Below are 25,773 nucleotides of genomic sequence, written 5' to 3'. Positions count from 1 at the left end.
CAAGTTTGGAAAACTCAGCAGTGGCCAGAGGATTGGAGAAGATCAGTCTACATCCCAATCCCAAAGAAAGGCAGTGCCAAAGAATGCTCCAACTACCGCACAATTTCACTCATTTCACATGCTAGCAAGGTTATGCTTAAAATTCTACAAGGAAGGCTCAAGCAGTATGTGGACCGAGAACTCCCAGAAGTGCAAGCTGGATTTAGAAGAGGCAGAGGAACCAGAGACCAAATTGCAAACATGCGCTGGATTATGGAGAAAGCTAGAGAGTTCCAGAAAGACATCTACTTCTGCTTCATTGACTATGCAAAAGCCTTTGACTGTGTTGACCACAGCAAACTATGGCAAGTTCTTAAAGAAATGGGAGTGCCTGATCACCTCATCTGTCTCCTGCGAAATCTCTATGTGGGACAAGAAGCTACAGTTAGAACTGGATATGGAACAACTGATTGGTTCAAAATTGGGAAAGGAGTACGGCAAGGCTGTATATTGTCTCCCTGCTTATTTAACTTATATGCAGAATTCATCATGCGAAAGGCTGGGCTGGATGAATCCCAAGCCGGAATTAAGATTGCCGGAAGAAATATCAACAACCTCAGATATGCAGATGACACAACCTTGATGGCAGAAAGTGAAGAGGAATTAAAGAACCTTTTAATGAGGGTGAAAGAGGAGAGCGCAAAATATGGTCTGAAGCTCAACATCAAAAAAACGAAGATCATGGCCACTGGGCCCATCACCTCCTGGCAAATAGATGGGGAAGAACTGGAGGCAGTGAGAGATTTTACTTTCTTGGGCTCCATGATCAGTGCAGATGGTGACAGCAGTCACGAAATTAAAAGACGCCTGCTCCTTGGGAGAAAGGCGATGGCAAGCCTAGACAACATCTTAAAAAGCAGAGACATCACCTTGCCAACAAAGGTCCGTATAGTAAAAGCCATGGTTTTCCCAGTAGTGATGTATGGAAGTGAGAGCTGGACCATAAAGAAGGCTGATCGCCGAAGAATTGATGCTTTTGAATTATGGTGCTGGAGGAGACTCTTGAGAGTCCCATGGACTGCAAGAAGATCAAACCTCTCCATTCTGAAGGAAATCAGCCCTGAGTGCTCACTGGAAGGACAGATCGTGAAGCTGAGGCTCCAATACTTTGGCCACCTCATGAGAAGAGAGGACTCCCTGGAAAAGACCCTGATGTTGGGAAAGATGGAGGGCACAAGGAGAAGGGGACGACAGAGAATGAGATGGTTGGATGGTGTTCTTGAAGCTACTAGCATGAGTTTGATCAAACTGCGGGAGGCAGTGGAGGACAGAAGTGCCTGGCGTGCTCTGGTCCATGGGGTCACGAAGAGTCGGACACGACTAAACGACTAAACAACAACAACAACAATTCTGGCAAATTTGATGAATTGGCAGGATTTCTCAGTGATAGACAGAGGTTCTGAGAGCACATCAGCAAGCTCCTTTGGTACCCAAGGATACAGGTTCATAAGACTGGAGACAGGCAGATGTTGTCCCAGTCTTCAAAAGGGGGAGGGGAAGGAAACTGCAAACTGGCTTTGATTCCACAACAGATTGTAAGAGTCTATTTGTCGGCAATTTTGTAGCAATGCGGTGATTAGGAGTTAAAATAGACGTGTCAAAAATAAATCCTGTCATATGAATCTTTTTTCAATGAATGTGTTACAAGGTTAGTGAATTTTGGCAACACTGTAACATAATTTATATTGATTTTAGAAAAACGTTTAACAAAGGCCTCCATCTTATTTTGGTTGGCAAGCCAGTTAAATGCAGGCTGGATGGTAGTACTGGCATCAGGTGAGGTCAGAACCAGTTGGCAAACAAGGCCAAAGAGTGGCAATCAGTGGATCCCCATCAGAACAGACAGACCTTTTGAATGGGGTGCCCTCAATATTCTTCAGCGTTTTTATTAATTATGTAGATGCAGGATCAGAGTAAATCCTTATCAGATGCGCAAGTGACACAAAACTGGGAGAGAAAGACATCAGAAGACAGGACTAAAATTCAAAATGACCTTGACAGGATGGAAGACTGGGACAAAACTAACAACATGCAATTCAACAGAGGCAGAAGCAGCTACAGTGAGTGGCAGAAGCACCCATCTAGTCTCCCAGCACCAGTGTCTGCACTGTGCTCACCTCCCCACCACCTCACACGTCTACCTCCCAGTAAGCTGCAGAGGTGCTGGTGCTGGGAGGCCAGGTGCACACTGCTGGCCCTTCCCACCAACCACTCCTGAACCAGAGACAAATAAAAACTTATGCATTCATTCACTGCAAGTCACAGTATGGTGCAGCTGCAAAAAGGGGTTTGTGCAATTTTAGGGTGCATTATAATAGAACCAGAGTTTCCAAGCCATAGTAAGTAGTAATTCCACTTTAGTTTTGCATTAGGTAGACTTCATCCTGAAGTCCTGGGCACCACACTGTGGGAACGATGTTGAAGTGGGTACAGAACAGGACAATGAAGATGGTCAGTGGTGTGGAAGAAGTCCTATAAGGAAAGATTGAAGGAACTCTTTTTGCCTGAGCCCCATCCTGCCTTTCAATATAGTGGTGCCTCGGGTTCCGAACAAACTTTTTGGATTACAAACACTTCAAAATCAGAAATGAGTGTTCCAGTTTGCGTATTTTTTTGGGGGGGGGGGTTGTGGACATACTGGGTTGGGGGGGTGCACTTCTGCTTTGTTGACACAGCCTTCCCTTGCTCAGTATGGTAGTGGTGGTAGAGGGACCCAGCGCTCCCCCCCCCCACAACGCATGCAGCCCGTGCTCCCTCGCCCCGCTCCCTCAGCGCACTCCGCTCTCCCTGCCTCGAGAGGTGCGCCTTCTCCTGCCTGGCGCAAAGCACCAGCTCAAGAGCGAGCGTGGAGCTCAGCCCGGCGGGAGCAAATGAGGAAGCCACCTCCAGTCCAGAGCAGCGCGCCACAAGCCCCACGCTTCGCCTACTGCTTTCTCAGGATTGTCCTGGTTGCCAGAACCGTTTTCCAATACTTTCTGGGAAAGCATGCCTTGGTTTAAGAACGCTTTGGTTTAAGAACGGACTTCCTGAACGGATTAAGTTAGTAAACCAAGGTACCACTGTACAGAATAAGGTACCAAAGTGTACTCTGCTGCTAACAGGAGGAGCTCAGTTTCAGGAAGATACTTGAGCCTGCTTTCCCATAGAAGAGGTACACACAATTTATGATGCACCAAGCTGAACACAGTCTGCCTGCCAAGTGCTCAACCATCCTTCTGTCTGCAACCCTGAGCAGAAAGCAAAAGGAATTGCTTTGAAGAAGCATTTTGCCCCAGTCCTCACCTGAAAAGGCTTCCAGAGTCCATGCTTATAGCCTAAAAGACATGACACAAAAGGGAAAAAAAAGGATGGGGAGAGAGGAGGAGAAAAGCAATTCAGGCATCATTTCTTAAAGTTCCAAAGTTCTCCTGATGGCCAGCTGGGATGGAAGCAGCTCAGTTGCTTGATGAGATGCTGCAATAGAGGGAGAGCCAAAAGCAGCTGCTCTCTTTGTGGAGCCCTGTTGGGTTCTAGGCCACATTTGGCTGGGTGGACAAGAAGTTGTGCAGGCCTGCCATAGGCCAAAGATAGGAGGAGATCCCTCTGAGCCTAGTCCCTGCAAATCCCCAGAAAGCACAATCCACATATTAATCAGCATCCATGTTTGGAAAGGCACTGAAGGCTACAGTGAAGTCTGAGCGGCGCATGGGGCCTTGGCTTCTTACTGCTTTTGAATACAAGCTGCTCTTGCAGGCGCCCACATGACTTCGCTGCCTGAAAGCTTCTTTCAACCTTTTTATGCCTAATCTTTTTATTCTTTGTCATCCTTTGGCTTCAGGCAAATGATTCATCTCCTGTCCTCTTCAGAGACTGCAAATATTTTTCTTCCTTTCTTTTGCATTGTTAACCTTAAAGCACTTATCATAATGTCCCTTCCCTGCTTATTGCTCTGTATGTTTTATTTCCTATGAATTAATCGTGATAGTTAAATATAAAAAATCTCTCTCACAAACATATGTATGTTGCAGATCACCTTAGATTTGTATCGACATCCCTTCTTGTGCCAGCTGTGGTTTTTAAATCTGTTATAATTAATTTCCCCATATTTGTGGAAGTTACCTCAGATTGGGGAGAAATACAGTGTCTCCTCATAGATGTATATTCACTTAAGTTAATTGCCTTCTCAAGAATTGGAAACACGATGTCATCTTCCCAAATGTCCCCATTCCCAGTTTTAATAAAATCAAGAATCATCTTCCAAATTCATATCTGGTGAAGTTAAAAAAACTCCATAAAGATGATGAAGAATAATAAACTTTTGACATTTTGCAGAAGCTATTTACCCACTTCTAGAATGCAATATTCTGGGGGCTATGTACAGTGGTACCTCCAGTTGCGGGTGGGATCCGTTCTGGAGCTCCGGTCGGATCCCGAGGTTTCCGCAACTAGAGGGACCTTTTCTGCGCATGTGCATATGGTGAAACCTGGAAAAATACTTACTCTGTGGTCTTAAGCCATTCATGCACTAATTAGAGTTAAACATGTTGGTTATATGAAGAGGGATATCCCACCCAAAATATGTGTGGGCTTAAAGTGGGGTGCAGGTATTGCGCGGAACTTGGCGCCTGTGTATAGGCATGCCTTTGGTTGGTAAGGCTTATTAAATATCAAAAGAAAAGAAAACCTTCAGTGTTATTGGCAAAGTCTGGTGGAAAGCTCTTCCAATAAGGATTCAGCAGGCATCTTCAGTAGTAATTCTTAAATAGTTGCTGAAAACCTTTCTGCACTACCAGGCAGGCAACTGAAGAACAAAAAGAAATTTGTTACAGTTAGCTAGTGATCTGTGATTTTGTTTTTATGCGGTTTTTATTGTTTATATATTTGTTGTGCACCACTCTGATTTTTAAAAATGATATTGCAGTATGTGTATATTTAGAAATCAATCAATAAGAAATACTCTCTCTGTTTTAGAAAAGTTCTGTATTGCTTCAGCATGTCTATGTCCAAGCAATTAGTGGTGTTGTTTGCCTAACTATAGAGTTGAACTGATATGCTTGGTGAATGGTTACCATAATTTGGGAGATGGAACAAATAGGAAATTGTGACAATGGATGCTACTTGAATGTTGTGAGCTAGACAAAATAGCGGGGCGGGTGTTTCTGTTTTTTAAAAAATCTAAACAGTTTTTATTGTATGGCTCTGAATAAATAATTTTAACTCACTAATGAGCTCAGTAAAAAAAAGGTTTGCCTGTCTGCATAAATGTATGTAAGTACATTCTCTTGGGAGAATCATGGGGGGCGTTTCAGGAGAGCACTAGAGAGGTGTGAAATCCCACAAGGGGGACTCCATTTCAAATGGGATTCACTCAGTATATCAGATTTCTGCAGAAATCTACTTGGCCAGTTCACATTTTGACAAGTTGTGCTACTTTCCCTTAATAATTCATTTATCATTCACTTGAATTCAAGGCCCCAGATGCTTCACATACGCATTTTAATCCTGAAACTGAAATATTTAGCTTCCCATGGAAGAACTGTTGTGGGATTTGCTTGAGACTGCAGATTTCATGGGAGCAATCAGTACAGATTTTGAAACTATATTTTATTTCAGAACACTATTGTCCTTTCTTTTAAAAGAAAATATTGATTTGAGGAAAACTAAAAGGGAAACATAGCCTGATTTCTTAACTTTATTTGATAGTAACCTTAATTTTCAGCAGTTGTATTTATCAAAGTTGAAAGTGTAATTCTGCTTTTTTTCTCAGCAGAATTATTCCATATTAGACCATTACTCCTTATTAGACAATGCCCATTTTTCAATGCAACATCACAGTGGTTTTCAACCAGTGTGCCTTGAATGATGGCCAGGGGTGCTGCGGCAACACTGGTCTCTCACCCTCTTTTCTTCCCTCCCTCTTCTGTTGCCTCCTCACATCTCTGCCTCCCCAAGGCTTGTGTGGATGTTTGTTGCAGCAGCCCTGGCTGCACGTTCCCCAGATGAATGGGGGCATCCTCTTCCCAGCCCCTGCTGGGCGGCATGAAGGAGCACCTCTCTTTGGCGTGGGGCTCAGAGACCAGGGGTGGTGGTGGCAGCTGCCCAGAGGACTGCTACGGAGAGGAGGCTGAGGGAATGCTCCGCAAGGGAGGGTGTTTGAAATGGGTGAGCGGCTGCCGGCTCTGCAAGCAATGGGTGACATAACTGGGCTCCTTCGGAGGGAGTGGAAAATATTCCGAAATTGGTGGGTGGGATTCAGTAGAATATTAACAGTGATGATTTTACAGTGGTTCCTCTGGTTACATACGCTTCAGGTTACATACGCTTCAGGTTACAGACTCAGCTAACCCAGAAATAGTACCTCGGGTTAAGAACTTTGCTTCAGGATGAGAACAGAAATCACACGGCGGTGGCAGCGGGAAGCCCCATTAGCTAAAGTGGTGCTTCAGGTTAAGAACAGTTTCAAGTTAAGAACGGACCTCCGGAACGAATTAAGTACTTAACCCGAGGTACCACTGTATTAAGGTTTTGTATCTGTGTTCTAAAGACCTGGGATTGTATGGCACATACTTACTTTGAAATATTATGGAGATAAAAGGTGGAATAACACAAGTTGCTGTTAGTAGTGGAAACAATGTATGTCTTGTTCCATACATATAAATGTTTCATTTATATAGCATGTGGCAGTTAGTTTTTTTATATAGCATCATAGCATCTGAGGGGGGGTGTTTTTCAGCAGCCCTTGTTAAAATCTATTCTGATAAACTAAAATAAGCAACGGAATCCTTTTTATGGACACCACTAGCAAGGGATAAGGAAATGTACCTTCAAGAACTACCTAATTCACTCAGGGACTCTCCATCAAAACTCATTTCTTTATTATGTCATCATGAAAGGCCTGAGTAGCTATGAGAATAATTTGATTTAGTGATTAGGCCAAGGCAAGGCTATCTGTTTGCTAACAGTGAGGGAGAAGTGGAGAATTAGCTAGAAAATATATATTTCTAAACTGAAGATATAAAAACAAGTAAGTGTCACATATTGAACTTTCATATTAGGTTGAGCGTCTCATTATCTAAATATGCAGAATTATCCATTGCCAACACTTGTATTGGATTAGTAGTGTTAATGGAAGGACTCTTACACCATCATTTCCTAAAAGCTACTTGATTGTAGATAATCCTTGGGAATGCAGACGTCTCCACAGTCCTAATAATGAGATTTGGACTAATAACTTCTATGACACTGGGAGACAAGAGAGAAATATGAGGAGCAAGTGGTAAAAATATATACTCTCCCATTTGCCTTTGCTGTCCTTCATGTAACATACCAACCAACCAGCCTTTCAGAAAATTCCCTTTGAAGGTGCCACTCATTTAGTGCCTTTGCTCATGATAATGGAGAGGAAGCTGGTAGCAGTGATAGGACTATTGCTGGCTGGGAGCTGAACACTAACATCCTCCCCCAGCTCTTCACCTGGAGAGTAGCAGCCTCTTGAAGAGCCAGGAGGTTTAAGTCAGCAAGACCCACCCATGGGAAGAAACTAAGAACACAAGAGAACTCCCTTGTTCTCTTAGAATGGCAATGGCCCCCACTTGAGAGGTGCCTGAAGTGAGTTCTGGTGAGTTCCAGCTGAAAAAAGCCCTGGTGGTATATACATTTAATAAATAAGGACAAGAATGAGAATTCAGAGTAAGTCCCACTAAATTCTGTAAGGTCAAAACATTTTGTAAGAACATTTTATTTTTGTTCTCTTCTGTTTCTTTTTTAGATGTCTGGGTGGCTCACTAGTTTATTGCAAACTATTCAATTCGCTTTTTTTGTTTTAAAGCGTAAAACACGTCTGGAGTAACAAAACATGAGTCCACCATCATCTGGAGGGAAGCTTCTTTTTATTAAGAAACAACATTGATATGTAATCTTTCCAATCAAAAGGAAATTGCTCAAGATGGCATATAGAATAAAAATCATACTAAAGGAAGTCATAATGCCGTCTAAAGACAGTAAAAACACCATAAAAACAAATCACTGTACACTAGTATATAGAGACCACAAAAGTCAGATCTGAAAGCTGGTAGTGAGTGATCCCTAACTGCTTGTTCTTTGTGTTGCTAGAAAATCCAATTTTAGATTGTTCACTATAAAGCTGTCAGTGGTAAAGTCTTTAAAATATAATGGAAGCATTTTTCTATTCAGTTCCCTTACAAAGTCAGATTAAGGTCTATCTAATACAGTGGTACCTCGGGTTACATACGCTTCAGGTTACATACGCTTCAGGTTACAGACTCCACTAACCCAGAAATAATACCTCGGGTTAAGAACTTTGCTTCAGGATGAGAACAGAAATCATGCGGCGGCGGCAGCAGGAGGCCCCATTAGCTAAAGTGGTGCTTCAGGTTAAGAACAGTTTCAGGTTAAGAACGGACCTCCGGAACGAATTAAGTACTTAACCCGAGGTACCACTGCATGCCATTATTTCTTTCCAGCAGTGGCCAGCTGGATGCCTTCAGAAAGCCCACAGCCACAAAGGCAGCAGCCCTCCCCTGTTTGTCCCTTGATATTTTGAGGTGCGCTGCCTCTGCACATGGATGCTTTATTTAGCAACAATAGCTTAATAGGCCTACCCTCCGTTAATGCTTTTTTAAGCAACTTAAGCTAGTGATTGATAAGAGCTTGTTCCCATGTCCCACCTTTGATTATTTTTATTTTTATGGTATTTATATCATAAAATTTATACACTGCTTGCTTGCTTGCTTGTTAAACAAACAAACCTCAAAGTGGCTTACAAAAATAAAACAGTAAAATCAAGAAAAAAACCACAAACCTTCTTTAAAACATGCAAAGGTTAAATACCAAAACAGATTAAAGTTACCTCAAGCATCTGGGTAGACTTGTATAAACTGGGATATTTCTAGCAGGTACAGAAAGGGAAGGAGCCTGCTTGGTCTCAATCAAAAGGGAGTTCCAAAGTGTGCGTGGTGCCACACAAAACAATTGAGTGCTTACAAATGCAGTACATGTATTATGTGGCAACTATGGTAGAGTCAATTCTGCTAATTAAGCAGCCAAGTGGAGTAAGGCGATGTCCTAAGTAAATTGGTCCCAAGTCGGTAAGGACTTTATATACCAATAGTAACACCGTGAACTAGACTTAGTAGCAAATCAGCAACCAGTAGGAAATTGGAAATCTCTGAGCACAGGTGTTTTTGTTTTGTTTTTGTTTTCATTTATTTTTATTAAAGATTTTCTTGGTTTACAAAAGTACATGCCTTGTCTCTTTTTTCAGGTTGTACAGTCTTTCTTACAGATCAGTTGCATTTGTTGTGAGACATTAGTGCTGAGTACAGTACTGTATAAGGTCAAGGAAGAAGAGGGGGGAGAGGAGGGGTGGTGAGGCTTATATTCTTTTGTATAGTGTACGTGTGGGCTTTTGTGTCCATGTCAACTGGGTAGCCTCTCTTTCTATTCATTTATTACATTTCCTTGGTAGTGAGAGGTATTAATGGGCGGGTGTGGTTCGTTGTCCGAGGTTGGATGCAGTGGGGTTTATTTGCATTTGTGAGGGGCGGGGCTTGTTGGGTCAGGTAAGACAGATTGATTTGTATGCTGTCAGTGGATTCTTGTCCTTGTCTTGTTGGGCTGTGTATGTGATAAAGGGAAGCCATACTGGGGTGAAGGCATCCTCTTCTATTTGTCCCCGTGTCAGTTTCAGTTTATTGGTTAGCTTTTCTAGCAAGGCCATTTCCCATACAATTTGATACCATTGGTTCATGTTTACTCCTGACAGGTCCCTCCAGTGTCTGGTTATGAGTCTTCGGGCTGCTGAGGGTAGGGGGGTTATTAGCTCTCTATAATGTGAGTGGTCATTATGATCTTGGAAGATGTTCAGTAGGGCCAGTTCTGGGGTGAGTTCTAATACCTGTTTAGTTATTTTGCATATCTCTTGTAGGACTGCTGTCCAGAAGTGTTGGATTTTAGGGCATTCCTACCACATGTGGAGGTATGTGCCTGTGGAGGTGCAGCCTCTCTTTGGTGAGGTTCCTGGGCATATCAGCGCCAGTGTCTGTGGTGTTAAGTGCCACCTGTAAGTGAGCTTCAGAGTGAGTTCCCTTCTTTTGGTTGATATCGGAGGTTTAGACCACATTCTAGTCCATTGGGTTGGGTTAATTTCAAAGCCTATGTCTTGCTCCCATTGCTCTTTGATTGCATCAAGGGTGTTTTGGAGCAGTATTTTGTGGATACCATCCCTTTACCGTGTTCTTCTGCCATCAAGAGAAGGTTTTCGAAGGTGGTCAAGGGCCTAGTGGCTGCTGATTTTGCTGTTGGATTGTTTAAAAAGGTATGTAGTTGATGATGTGTTTGCCGAGGTATTTGGGTGTCTTGTATTTATTGTGTTGGTATAGGTTTGTTGTTATATAATAATAATAATAATAATAATAAATTTTATTTATATCCCGCCCTCCCCAGCCGAAGCCGGGCTCAGGGCGGCTAACAACAATAAAACAGTACAAAGGTACAACATAAACAACATTCTAAAATCATTCATTATAAAAATTAATTAATTCAAGCCACTAACAACCATTGGGCCAGAGCTCTGCGAAGATTGCCGAGGGAGGGAGTCAGGCTGTGCCCTGGCCAAAGGCCTGGTGGAACAGCTCTGTCTTGCAGGCCCTGCGGAAGGATGTCAAGTCCCGCAGGGCCCTGGTCTCTTGTGACAGAGTGTTCCACCAGATCGGAGCCACAGCCGAAAAAGCCCTGGCTCTAGTTGAGGCCAGCCTAACTTCTCTGTGGCCTGGGACCTTCAAGATGTTTTTATTTGAAGACCGTAGGTTTCTCTGTGGGGCATACCAGGAGAGGCGGTCCCGTAGGTACGAGGGTCCTAGGCCATATAGGGCTTTAAAGGTTAAAACCAGCACCTTAAACCTGATCCTGTACTCCACCGGGAGCCAGTGCAGCTGGTATAGCACCGGGTGAATGTGATCTCGCAGCGAAGACCTCGTAAGGAGTCTCGCTGCAGCATTCTGCACCCGCTGGAGTTTCTGGGTCAGTCTCAAGGGCAGCCCCACGTAGAGCGAGTTACAATAATCCAGTCTGGAGGTGACCGTCGCGTGGATCACAGTGGCTAGGTCAGGGCGAGAGAGGTAAGGAGCCAACTGCTTAGCTTGGCGGAGATGGAAAAATGCCGCCTTTGTTATAGCTGCAATCTGCGCCTCCATGGAAAGGGAGGTGTCGAAGATTACACCCAAACTCTTAACGGACGGTGCTGGCACTAATTGCGCCCCCGCAAGAGATGGGAGTTGCCCCCCCAATCCCATATCGCCCCGTCCCAGCCACAGGACCTCTGTCTTCGAAGGATTTAGCTTCAACCGGCTCCCACGTAACCATCCAGCCACAGCTTCCAGACATCTGGTCAGTGTGTCTGGGGCCGAGTCAGGATGGCCATCCATCAACAGATAGAGTTGGGTGTCATCAGCATACTGATGACAACCCAGCCCAAAACTCCGAACAAGCTGGGCGAGGGGGCGCATAAAGATGTTGAAAAGCATCGGGGAGAGTATCGCACCCTGAGGCACTCCACACACCAAGGAGTGGCGCGATGACAATTCCCCCCCAAGCGCCACCCTCTGTCCCCGACCAGAGAGAAACGAGCGCAGCCATTGAAGGACTGTGCCCTGGATCCCCACGTCGGCAAGGCGGTGGTCCAAAAGTTCGTGATCGACCATGTCGAAAGCTGCTGATAGATCTAGAAGAATCAGCAGCCCCGACCCGCCTCGATCCAGCTGTCTACGAAGGTCATCTGTTAGGGCGACCAGAGCCGTCTCGGTCCCATGACCAGCGCGGAAGCCGGACTGGAATGGATCCAGAGCCAATGTTTCATCCAGAAACCCACCAAGCTGTTCAGCAACCGCTCTCTCAATCACCTTACCCAGGAACGGAAGATTCGAAACCGGGCGGTAATTGGATAGATCTAAAGGATCTAATGATGTTTTCTTTATATAAATCTTTTAGACAGGCTTGCTAGGTTTTTATCTGGAGGTTTTGTTCTGCATGTTGGAATAGTGGGTGATAGGCGGGGGGGGTAATGAGGATGGGGATAGTTTGCCTGCTTTTCCCTTGCGTGAACCTGTTCGGTGTTGTGGGGCTGAGCGCAGGTATTGTATCCTAATTAGGTAGAAAACCTCTCACAAGCTAAGTTACTGCAGAATAACTCGGCTGCAGTAAAACAAGATTTCACACTGGGAGCAGCCAGAGTCACCATTAGAAGTCATAGAGAGCAGTAGAAGAAGAATGGAGCTTTCCCTTCAGACTCTGGGAATGACGGAAGATGCCCATCTTCCTATGTTTCTCCCAGTGGCAGCCTTCAACCTGCTTCGTTTATTCTCTCTCTCTTTTATCTACCACCAAATAATCACCTCTGCTTTGTAATGATAGTGTATTTTCAGTCACAATGTTTCAGTGGTGATACTTCCAAGATAGTATTTAAAGGGATATTCAAATAATTGGTGTTCAACATTATTCCCCTCTTAATACAGCTAAACTTTTCCCCAAACTGTTTTTTTTAATAAATTTGATAAATGCTCAAAAGTAATATTTATTCCTAATGAAGCTGGTTTTTTTTAAAAAAGAGAGAGAACACTTTTTTTGTTGTTAATTTGGTCCCAAATGAAGGACTTTTGTGTACTCCTTATGTGTACAAAAGCTCATGTTAGCAGTCGTGAGAAAGTAAGAGCCTAATAAATTTAAGTGCATCAGTTGTGTGTAGTCCCATGTTTGGTGCAAGCAGGTTGTATTTGTAATAGCTGCAAAAGCAATTCCTTCATTTATTGGAAGATATTTTGACAGCTGTAAAGTAATAGAATAAGTGTTCATGACCTCCTTGTCCTGCAAATATGTCACATTAGCACAGCTGGATGCCTTAATAACAATACTGGCTTCTGTTGGCTTACCTTCTCTGACACCACAATGGAACTGAGCAGCCTAGAACTGAATAAGTGAATGTTAAGAGGGCACATGAGAGGTCACAGAATATGAATTCAAAGGTCCCAAAGCAGCTTTGATTGAACTAAGCCATGTAACTATGGCATGGATGCCAAGGGCTTGATTCTTGTGGCACTTTTAGTCCAATTCCACAATGGTTTACTGAGTGTTTTTTTCTGGGGGTCCCCAGGGGTACGAATACCCCTAAACATTTTGTGAATCTAGGTTTGGCCTCATTGAGGGGCAGTATTTCAATATGAGTAGGAAAATAAGAGTACCCCTAAACATTTTTTAAAAAAGAAAAAAAAGCACTGGGTTTACTTGACCTTGTTGCTGGCTCTGCTCCTAGCCCTGCCCGCTCATTGCAGGAGAGTCCCTTTCTTCCTTCGTGAAATCTTTGCACCTCAGCTAGGATTTGCAGGGGCCTTTGTGTTGTCACTCTGTGTTGCCCCTTCCTCTCCCATCTACATGCTTTTAGCTAGGGCTCCCCCCCCCCCAGCCGGAGCTCAGCTGCAGCCTCTCTCAGGTGGCACCATTGCCATTCTAAGAGAACAAGGGAGAAGTTCGTGGTGAACACTGGGCTCTCTTTTTCTAGAAAAATAGCCTTGCTTTAGCAGGGCTGCAGAGGAACCAAGCAAGCCGCAGTCTCCCCTACGCAAACTCCAAAGAGGTCTTCTGAAGGGAAGGCATTAATTCAAAAATCCTTCGTTTTGGCAGATTCCAGAAGAGAGAGTATCAACCTGGCCTCAAAGAACACTGGGCAACAGTTATTTCTTAACATAGGGATACATGCACTATTCCATAATTTCAATTTTTTGAGTGGTACAACAAATACAACAAACAGCTCTTGCTTTTGGGATTTTGTGGCTAATTTGTTTACACACACACACACACACACACACACACTTCATGTTTGTTTAGTAGTATCCAATCTTCAGACTGAATGTTGAAAAAAAGAATAAAGAATCCAACCTGATGACATAAATATGTGACACAGCATTAATCAGTGGCCTAAGTTTGCAGTTTTTCATGATGGGCAGAATTACATGTTTATATTATTAGTTTATTTATTATTTTCAGTTTTATACATTTCAGTAATTTTACAATCATTTTAACGTTTCAAAACTTGACTTCCTTTCCCCTCTTTCTGCAGTTTATTTTTTATATTCTCTGCATATTCCAATTTAACTTAATTAACTCATTTATTCATTTAATTTAAATATATACTCTTATGAAACTGCAGGTTGTTACAATAATCCTATTGCCCATTGTATCATTGAGGATTTTACTCGCTCATCCTTTTCTCCCATTCCAATAATATCTTAAACATTTTAGACAGCACTTTTACATTACATTCCAACAGCGCTCTCTCCAGTTGCAATATTTGTTCCCCATTCTAGGAAATAAATTCATTTTTTAGTCAACACTCTGCCTAACAGTGCAGAAAGATTCATTCTGTTCCAAATTTCCAAATTTCTTTTAATATCTTCCCATTTTTCTACATAATTATCTTTATACAGATTTATATTATCTGCTGTTACGTATACACCTAAATACTTAACCTTCCTTCAATCTTTAATCCAGACACATCTTGTAATTTATTTTTATTCTCATCATACTTTTAACCCAGAGTTTGGTTTTATCTTTATTAATCTTAAAAGCTGCAACCTCACCAGCTTTTTTAATCTCTTGTAACACTTATCACCGATATCACCACGTCGTGTGCAAATGCTTTTAATTTATATTGTCTCTGTCCCACTCTTACATCTTTACTGTCTTGATTACATCTTATTCTTTGCACCAATACTTCTGAAACTATTATAAACATCAAAGGTGACCACGGGCAGCCTGGGCTTGTTCCTTTAGTTATTTTACAGAATTACGGTACATGTTTAGTGTATTGTTACAGCGTCAACATATGGCAATGGCTCACTTGATTCAGAGAGGTTTTTATTCTTTACGCGCTTGCTAATTAGGGGATGATGTCTGATGTACTAATTAATCCACTACAAGGAGGCAGCTGTGGGCCCCAGCTGTCTTTGTTTCCAATAGGCTTCCTGATCTGGGGTGGAGCGAGGATGGGAGTTAGAGGAAAGGCGCAGAGCTGCTTCTGACAAATTGATTTAACTAGAGCACAGAGCCTTGAGGGAATTCTGTGCTGCCCTGTCACTGCACATGACTGCAGCCTTTGTAGGCTCCAAGCTGTTGAGCGGTGAATTTCCCACCGTTGCTTTCTCCCTCCATTGCTTTGCTGAAATTCCCCCTGAATGCCCTCCCAGGCATTTGGTATTCGCTTTAAAAATACTTCCCTCTGCATTGAAATACATTTGAAGTAATTCAGGCAGTTAACGCCCATCCAAATTGAACTTTCATATACAAAGTCAATGTGTCTTTGAACAGGTGCATGGTAAAAGCGCACCTTCTGGTATTTTGAGCTACATGTGATTATTCCTCATGAGTGGCCAGCCTACTGTTCTGCTCACTGAGTGACCCAGTTGCATGGGTTCATGTAGTAGGCACATATATGTCAAAAGCACACAACCCTTGGCTTAAGAATGGGTGGATGTTAGATAGCGTTGCTAAAGTTATTATGGGCTTTGTTAACACCCCATAATAAATTATCTTAAAATACAGTTATGTTTTTTACCAATTAATCTTGAGATTTGCACCAGGCTACAGGTCAAAATCAGTAAACCATTGAGCTCCCTGAGTTTAGGGATAATAATAATAATAATAATAATAATAATAATAATAATAATAATAATATTTATTTATTTATTTATTTATATCCCACCCTCCCCAGCCAAAGCCGGGCTCAGAGCGGCTAACAACAGTAAAAATAGCACAGTTTACATAAAATCACAGTCAATTGAATGTCAGAGGATACCAGTTCTTAATAGGTCTCTGACTAAGCACCGGATAATCAGTGCAGAAGTACAGTCCTCAGAGTTTGCACCCAGAAACAAGGTAGGTGCTCTGACTGGGGAGGTGGACAGCCAAATAAGCCCCCTTTCCATGTTGTCCCGGAGATATTCCGAGAAGGCCTTGAGCTCCAGGGTCGAAAGGGAATTGACACATCCAAAGGGAATGTTTTCTGCAAACTGATGTTTAATGGGGCAACCACAGGAGACAACTTCTTGGCCCCCTTTTTCTATTAAAAATCCCCAGCAAGGTCTTCATACTTGTCAAGTAATGTCACAGTGGCAAGGAGGTGGCAGTGTTCAGTGGATACGTGTCTCCATTGTGACCTTGGCCTGGATATTTGTTTCCATGGTAGCAGGTGGTTGACACTGCAGGCAGGAGGCTGGGCAGGTTGACATTGAGGGGCAGATCGCCAGCTAAATCCCAGAACAAGTGGAAAGTGCCAAAGCAGGTCGAATGTCAACTTTTCTAGGAGCCCTGGGGTGCTAACAACAAAAGGCTGCTGGTTCAGAAGATGGAAGAGAGTCACTGAAACTGGGGGGTGTCCTGTAACAGGTACCCCCCTCAGCCTAACCTGTTTTACTCATTGGTTTAAGGATAAGTTCCTTTGTGGGAAACAAAATGTGGCACTTAGGTAGAGATATTAAATAAATAAATGGCGCAGAAAACCATTGATTCTAGCTTCCGTCCTCAAATTGCTCCATCAACACAAATCTTGGTGGATTTGAGCAGCGCAGACAAAGGACAACAGTCAACTGTGAATGCATTTGTTTTCCCTTTGGAGTCATTTGAGCCTTCTGAGAGTCTCTATCCTTTCATTTCATTTGGCACTGTAGCAGTTCACTTAGGATGGGGTGGACAATATAACTAATTTAAATACCTAGATTTAAATATATCCTAAAATACTTTATGAATCAGTATCTATCACCATTATTGAGTGAGCTGTAGGAAGATTGTTAGGAGCCTTTACTTCAGTGAGGACATCTAACTGGGGTATTGAGACAGGCATTGCCAACTACTGGCCTCTTAACCACCCTTCCCTCAATCTGGGTTCAGATAAAATTCCCACCTGCCAGGTCTCACAGGCTGACCAAGCTGTGGAGTGGTTATCTGCTGCCACAAAAAGTAAAAATAAAAACAGAGTCTTGAGTCTCTAACAAATTTAATTATTGTCTAACCTTTTGTGAACTAGCGCCTGCTGTGTCACATGTGATCTTCAGTTGTCTTTTACTAAGTGTAAGGGTTGTGTGTGTAAAGGCTGGAGTTAAATGGCAATGGAATGCAAAGTACTGTCTGTGACAATTCAATTAGAGTTTAAATATATGCAAAACTTGCCCGTCACAGCAACAGTGATTGGTAATAGAGAATCTTGTTAGCTTTGCTGAGTGAATTGACACCTGTAATTGGACATGTGGGAAACAAGTTGACTAAAGTGAGTAATTAGGTAGACAAAGAATGTGAAATTGTAGCCATAACAATTATTTTTAGCGTAATACCTTCCCTAGATGTTATAATATGCAGGTAGTTAAACTTGATAGATTTTGGCGTTACAAGAGATCCATAGCCAGGAGTGGTTAATTCTGAGATAAGAAATCAAATTTCAGCTCCATCTCTGTCAGAAAGAAGTGCAGTGTGGAAATCAGTTTGCGCTGCCTTCTGTAACTCCAGGGCACCATATGATCCAGGAAGGTAGAACAGAGGCCAGGGTATGTTCAGGCTTGTCCTAGGCAGGACAACACATACCATGAGGATGGTATGCCAGCAGCTGGGGATATCAGGAAGCGGCTGCTAGGAGCAAACGGTCCTTACAAGCCTAGCATACATGTTAGGGAGGCAGCTCCAGGCAGGATAGCCACATAAAGTCTCTGTGACAGGCCAATAAGATGCTGAAAAAAGATAGATCACTAGCAAAGGCCATAGTTGGTTATACCATGCATTGAAAAACCATCTTGTTGTCATCTGACTTTACTCTGAAACTAAGGATGGAGGAGGGTTTTGTTTGCACCATATTTTTGAGTGCGCTTCCCTGATTCACCCCTCTTGGACCAGTTCCTGGATTAGAGCACACATGTGCAGAGTAGTTTTCAGAACTGTGGACCTTGCTGAGCACCATCTGAATGCTTGCAACTTACAGAGGGGTCTGAGGGCAGTTTTTTGCTTTCCCTTTTTTCCATTTTCAAGCTGCTTGGAGCAGCTAGTGTGTGTAGTGTGATAGCAAGCCGTTTTTGTGCTGTGCACAAACGCTCCAGGAAGTAGGAATATGCCGTTATAGGCCGTCCTTCCCTGAGGAATTGTATGGGGAACAATATGGATTCCCCCATCAGTACTCAGAGGCAGCCATCTCCCTCCCCAGGCAATTGTCTCCCCACCCTGCCAATATTTTTACCAAAAGGCGATACGTGTAGTGACATGCCATTTCCTCTAAGGGATTTTCAACCCACACTGCACTTTCTAGCTGATCCAGGAAATCCTTACAAAAGTTTTTTTAATGTATTATTTTTTATATAAAAAACCAGTTGACCATATGGATTTTAAAAAGCTTTTCCCATTAAAATCTGCACAGAAACAGGACACAATAGGCTTTAATGGTGAACAAGTGAGAAACAGGAATGAATCAAGGCTGCATTCGGACACATTTTTTTTTGTTTTTGTTTCGCTGCTTATAATGCTTCTGTTCAATTCCTAATATTCCTTTTACACTATAGTAGCTGTTGTGCTATAGAATTGTGGCCTTTTGACCAATGTCATGCTAAATTTTAAATGGTTGGAAAGAAGTATATGCTGGGATATCTCCCTAAATTGTATCACATGAGTGGCAGTGGTATGATAATGAAAAGCATAGGAAAATGACAACACAAAACTCCCCCAATGTTGAGCTTGCAATGGGGTTGCAAATGGATTTTTAATGGAAGTAATTAAAACTAAAACTAGAAAATGAATACTATGCTCCTGCTAGATTCTACTAGATCCCCAGAAGTGACTTTTATGTTGTGTGAAAGATCACATAAAGCATGAAATTTAACAGGGAAGGAAACATCAGGAAGACAGAATAAAGTGCCGACCAAATGCAGCCTAAGTCCATTCCATTACCCTATCTGATTAATTTAGCTTCTTGATGGTATTAAATCATACAAGGTGCTCACAGTATGTCTAAACAGCACTTAACCACTTCCTGCTGTCAACTACAGAATATGTTGGTGAGGTACTTAATGAAAATGAGTAAAATGTTCAATATATGGCATCTCCACCAAGCCCATGAACATAATGTTATGGTTGCCCCCCCCCACTGAAAACATATTTCCTAGACTTTTTTTACTATTCATTTGCATTGCAAATAGGCTGTTGTTCCATGCTGTAGTTTTGCTGACTGTTTATCCACAATAAACATGCAGAGAACAAGGAAGACAGTGCTCCTCTGATAGCAGAGAATTCTTACACTTTCATGCCAAAAGACATTGGGTGTAAGAATGCGATCACCACAGGCACTGGGTTGTTCCCAAGAGTCAAGGGCCCTGGCAGGCACATGGGACATTGCACATGTCTCCAAAACTTAGGTTGCCTTCAAAAATGTTGAACTCATCTCAGTTAGTTTTCCAAAGACAGTTTGTTTCGGATTCTGACTCTAAGATGTTAACCTTTGTTTATGCAGGAAATCACAGGACACAGTGGATACATGCTCTTCTAGGTTTTCCACACTTGTTACATTTGGCTACACACTCACAAGCCCTGCAGTGTTTCCCGTGGACTTAGCTGATTGTCTGAAGTTTAAAATAAGCATCCTTGCCTGAGGTGATATGTACAAAGGCATTCACATCGCTCAACAGTTGCTTACTAATTGTGCAGTGTGAAATGTTAACAAGAAAAGGTCAGTTCAGTTCTAATGATGGTGCAAATCAAGTGATGCTTTTATGACCACAGAGAACAGGCCAGCTTTTATATGCAAGCTACAATGATTTCTTGTTTTCCTGTGATCAAGTTATATTCTTGCATTAATGTGCCTTGTAGCTCTGCGTGGAACAAAAGCATCTCTGTCCAACTTAGAAGATTATTCAGTTCTTTTTTAAATTTCACATATAGTGCCCCATTCCATGTAACACAGTATGTTAAATAGTTACAAGTCCCAAGGGACCTGGCATGTGGAAAACACCAAGTCATTTCTGGAGTGTGAAAAATACTAAGCTGACTATTGATGCGCCAGAGGATGGAGCAGAAAAGTAGCTTTCTTCAAAATTGGTTTTTTGTTTCATTTTTACACTACATATAGGACAGCTGTAATGATTACCATAATAAAAACCACTGTGCATTGTGTAGTTTGAAATACAGTGTATCACTGAACTGAACAAAATAAAATAGATAAAAATACAAAACAGAAGCTTTTCCTGTTATTTTTGGTGAATGAGAGAACTGGTGGTTTGTGTGCCAAGACCCCGTGACCCCACAGTTCCCTCGGGACAACATCATGTTGGGTTTGGCCTTGAATATGGCCACCATGTTATTGGCTACAGTAGAGAACGGTTTGACATAGGCATTGGGTGAAGTCCTTGCTGTTCCGCTCCAGCCCCTCCGCTGGAAGTGCATCTAAGGGCAAACCACATCTTGGGGGGAGTCCCTATGACCTATGTCCAATAGGGGCACCCTCTGCAGAGTCCCTGTTGGAGGAGTGGTATAGCCCTAGCTCCGCCTGGGCTTCGGAAAGAAGCCACTCCTCCCAAATCGTTTAAACAGGATACCTTTTCTCAAGGAGGGGCAAGCAGAGGCTATAACCTCCTCTCCAGCCAAGATCTAGACTTACCCAATGCCTAACCACCTAACCTCATTGCTATGAGGTAGGTGAAAACCAGATGGCTGGTGTCAATTTGCCACATGGGAAAATTCCTGGCTGGCCCCTGAATATGGCAGCCAGTTTGGTCCATAGCAAGGTCAGAGTACAAGTAAAAGCAATTAAATTAAGGGAGGGTGGGAGATCCAGTGAAAAGGCAAGGAAGACAGCTGGGCAGGCCGCAATTTTATGGCCCCTGGGAGCAGGCCTAGCGTTCCCATTGGCTAGTTGGGCCTGCCATTGACGAGGGTGAGCGGAATTGTTGGAGAATGAAACTTTGGAAGCAAATTTTCTAATACAATGTATAAAACATCATCAAACCTTTTGCTGTTTGATTTTACATAATGTAGTAGAAAGTGGTAGAAATTCGTCTGGCACCCCAATTCTAAGCATTCGTACCACCAGGTCTTCATTCAGTGCCATTAAACCAAGCATGATTTCTGGTTTAATGCTATGCTTTGTGATGTTGTGCAGCAGTAAGTACAGTATACACTTCTTAAGACCTAATTTGCTGGATGCACAAATTCAAATTGACCCCCCAAAGAATTCTTAATACTTCTAAGCTTGTGTTCACACTCCTGTTTACTCTGCATCCCTGGTGCTCCCACAACTGTTTGGGAAATAGTGTACACACAATGTTAGCCACAATCTGTATCTATCCTGTTGTTTCCTTCTGTGTTTGGATGCATTTCCCTCAAAATCTGCTTCGGTCTGAATTGGGGGAAAAAGGACGACCTAGCTGCATTTTTAGCCGGTAATGTGTACACAGCCTAAGACTTGGGTATTATACATGTTTTCTTGGGAGTAAGACCCACTGAACTAATCTGACATATTTCTCAGTATACTACGGGCTGGACCCCTGCTCTTTCCACTCACCAGCCCCCTGTCACCCCCCCCATCAACCCCTTAGAGTTTCCCCATCCCATGCAACTATTAAGTCACTCTTCACCTTCTGAACCCCATTTCTGAAGCTACTTGTCTCTTCTGTTCTGCAACCCCACTTTGCACCTCTGAATTCACCTTTATCCCCCTGTCTATGTCTCCTCTCCCTCCTTTTATGCCCCACCCTCTACGCAAACCACCTGCACCTTCCTCCTCCCACACCTTCTCACCTTCTGCCCAGTTATGAAACCCTTTCACGTTCCTGCTTTCATCTTCAACCCCATTCTTCTCATGCCTCCAACTCCCTCCTTTTTGCAACCCCCATATTCTCCACCTTCATTCTCTTTTCTTCCTAATCTTACCTCCTTTTTCATCTCTCGCTTGCACAAAACCTCAATTTCCACGCCACCTCATTTCTCCTATTCTACAGCTGCCTTTGCACAAACAACCCATACTGATACGTGTTACAACGTCTTTAAGACTTTTGAGAGCAAACCTGTCAGTTAGCTCGTTCAGTTTGAGAATGTTAAGTTCAGGTGATGGATGTTGTACATATAAAGGTCTTTGCTTATTAATAAAATATCTCTTCTAAATTGCTGCATTGAATCTGGAACTTTGCAATCTGAAGGCAATGGATGGTACCAGGAATAAACGCAATGTGGAATATTTCCATGCTTTGCATCATTTCTCTCTCTCTCTCATGAGGCAGCTCAGTTTTTTTCCTACCAGTTTTCCTCCTGGCTTGCTGTGCACAAACTTTTCCCTCTTATATTCCACAGCTGACTCATATGCGAGAGAGAAAGGACGGGCAGCCTGCAAATCTTTGACTGTCTGAAGGTTCTTAAATCAAACCTCTGCCATTTGAAGTCACCATTTTCCTCTCAGTTCCCTCCATTCCTCCTTTACTCAAACATCTGCCATTGTTTAAAACCACCACGTTCCCCCTCTTAGTATTTCTCCTATCTCACTCTGATGCCATGCTCACTGCTGTTGCGCAACCTGCCTTCTCTTCCTTCCACCCCCCCCCCACCCAAACTGACTTCATGCAAATCCAGGATTGTGAGGCACTACAAATCCTCCAGTAGGGGCTGCACAATGATAGAATTACATTTTTTATATATAGGAATATATGCATAGGATCGTAGTCTAAGCAATTATAATTATTATGAATAATGATATTTTAGTATTCTTTTCCTAAATGCTCAAAAAATATCTATCTATCCCAAGTAACTTTGCAATATAAGCAAACAGCTCTGCCATCCTTTGGAGAACTGTGGCTAAAAAGAGAATTAATTAGAGTGTAATTGTATTGCTATTGTAAACCTCCCTGTCTAGCATAGCCAAAGAAGAGACTGAATTTCTGCTTCAAGCACAGACATAATTTTTTTTAAAACCCTGTTACTTTTGTTTGATTTCTCAATGGCTTTCAATACTATTGAACATGGTATCCTCTCAGTGAGATGAGTATCAGAAGCCATATTATGGTGGTTCCCGTATTTTGCCCAACCTGCCATTTATTTTGCCCAACCAAAGGTGGCATCCCTGCTGGGACCCTAAATCCTAGCTTTGATCTGTAGGAACATTGCTAATTGGCCCCTGAGTTGATGAGGCTTATCTGATGTCAACATGAAACCAAGTCTTCAGTGACATTGGTTCAGTTTCTGTGGAATGCTCTTCCATCAGAGATTTAGCAGGTGTCTTCTGTATTAATTGTTAAGTATTTTCTGAAAACCTTTCTATGCCACCAGTCTTGTGTGGGCAATTAAAGGGTGAGAGGAATCTGTTACAGTTAGCTGATGAGCTGTGATTTTAGTTCTTACGTGTTTTTGTATTGTACATATTAGTGGTGTACATTGCTACGATCTTCTTTATGAACTTGGAGTATATAGCTATATAAATAATTTCCTTAAAGGGATTAAGCTGGGGAATGAGGGTGGGGGTGGAATCCTCAAAGGTGCCTAAAAATAGCCTGGATAACTCAGCTCTCTTAACGTCATTGGCATAGATTACCGTATTTTTCGCCCCATAGGACGCACCTAGTTTTTTTTGGGGGGAAATAAAGGGGGGGAAATTATTTTTCCCCCAGGCGCTTGTGGGGCCGGCAGCGGGGAGAAGCGCTCTTCTCCCCGCCGCCAGCCTTCAGACCAGGTCGGGGGACAGCGGGAAGGCGCGCTGCATCTCCCCGCTGTCAGCCTCCAAACCACATCAGGAGACAGCGGGATGGCGGCGTTCCGCCTCCCCGCTGTCCCCGAGCTTGTGGGGCTGGTGCTGGGACTCTCCTGAAGCCTGGAGAGCGAGAGGGGTTGGTGCGCACCGACCCCTCGCTCTCCAGGCTTCAGCGAAAGCCTGCATTCGCCCCACAGGACACACACACATTTCCCCTTCATTTTTGGAGGGGAAAAAGTGTGTCCTATAGGGCAAAAAATACGGTATTTCTGACTTCACTTGATTAGGGCCCTATAAAACAGGTGGGGTTGTTTTCATGTAATAAGAGCCATTACAATGAATTTAGCACTTAAATAAAGGCATTGCACAATAAGCAAACAATGGATGGCTCTGCTGTGTCTGTGAGAGAGATTCTGTTTCAGGCTCAGTCCTCTGTTTAGTTATCTTGACACCACAAGAGGTTTGTCATCCTTCTCAAATGAGCACTGACTTGTGTCCTGGCATTTCTGTATCAGAGCTTTAAATAGAATTAAAAGGTAAAGGGACCCCTGACCCTTAGGTCCAGTCACGAACAACTCTGGGGTTGCGGCGCTCATCTTGATTTACTGGCCGAGGGAGCCGGCGTACAGCTTCCGGGTCATGTGGCCAGCATGACCAAGCCGCTTCTGGCGAACCAGAGCAGCGCATGGGAATGCCGTTTACCTTCCCACCAGAGCAGTACCTATTTATCTACTTTGTGCTTTCAAACTGCTAGGTTGGCAGGAACAGGGTCCGAGCAACAGAAGCTCACCCCGTCGCGGGGATTCGAACCGCCAACCTTCCGATCGGCAAGCCCTAGGCTCTGTGGCTTAGACCACAGCACCACCCGCGTCCCTTAAATAGAAATAGGCAGCCATTATAGCTCTACAGAAGTAAGAGCTCAACACTCCCTTTTACCAAGGCACTGAATACATTGTGGAGCTGCAAATCATAGCCTTAGTTTTGGTGTTCCAAAATAGGGCCAAAATGCACACAACACCATTCATGCAGTTAATAATTTTGTGGTTTTTATTTTAGAGTAAATAGGAAGCACAGGAAGGCTGGTCTAGATTGGGATCGTGGTGGAAGGTAGAGCTCTTTGAACCCTCCTGTAGGGGTGGGTGGTGGCACACTTGCTATTTGCACTGGAAGAAAGGCTCCCCAGTACAAACACCATATGTGGGATTAGCAATCTGGATTAGGACCACTGCAGGGGGCAAAGTTTTAAAGCCCCCTGACACCCTCCTTTGCTGGGGTCCTGATCTGAATTGAGGGTTCCATGCCTGCAATTTACGTAAAAACTCCACCATCATTACCATTGCATGAATGGTGATGCCATTTGTCTAGTCTGCCCTAGAAGTTATTTCAGGGCTATCTACAGATTATCACATTATCTGAAGAAGCCTTTCGCAACATTGGGTCCCCAGATGCTGTAGGACTGCAACTCCCATCATCCCTGACCAGTGACCAGTTGTGGTCCAACATCCTGGGACCCAGGGTTGTGGCTGATCTGGAGCATAGGCATTGTGAGTTTGCATAAATATTCTCTCAGCCCACGAGGCATGTGTACTCAGCGCTACTCTGTTAATGCCAGCATATCAATAGTGAGCAAACAGGAGCAGGAAAGCCAAGAGCTTTGTGTGGGTGGGAGGGGAAGAGGATCTGCCACTGTCATTAGCTCTCCACGTGGTCTGCCTTAAAGGGTTGTTGTGAGTTTAAATACTAGAACTCATTTTCAGTGGGTTCGCTACCACTTCCCTGGCAAAGCTGCCATGGGAGTGTTCCATTTGGAGTGGGTTGTTTGTGAGGGGGCTTTTTCTGCATTGAACAGTTTGAGGGTACATACCCATTTGAAAACACTCCTCTTGATTAGATTACCCACACCTTTTCCTGCCTAGAAGGAAGCAGCGGTTGTGATCTTGCTATACATCCACCCATAGTGTCATTGGAGAGTTGTGTGTACACACAAACAC

The 25,773-nt window shown here is 43.3% G+C and overlaps 1 protein-coding gene across 20 annotated transcripts in view; it reads left to right on the top strand.

The window, feature by feature from the left end:
• The window catches only part of LOC309516258 (poly(rC)-binding protein 3-like), a 185,549-nt gene that overhangs the window by 111,738 nt on the left and 48,038 nt on the right, over window positions 1–25,773 (top strand). The window contains exon 1 of one of the 20 annotated variants that reach the window (XM_082194987.1): window positions 16,449–16,470. The exons of the other annotated variants lie outside the window; for them this stretch is intronic. The gene's annotated coding sequence lies outside the window, so the exon portion shown is untranslated. Of the gene's footprint in view, window positions 1–16,448; window positions 16,471–25,773 lie in introns of those variants that run through there. 20 annotated transcript variants of the gene reach the window in all.

Source organism: Podarcis vaucheri (genome assembly GCF_965113315.1).
Source record: "Podarcis vaucheri genome assembly, chromosome: 13".
Classification (NCBI taxonomy): Eukaryota; Metazoa; Chordata; class Lepidosauria; order Squamata; family Lacertidae; genus Podarcis; species Podarcis vaucheri.
This window is presented reverse-complemented; position numbering and strand designations above follow the sequence as displayed.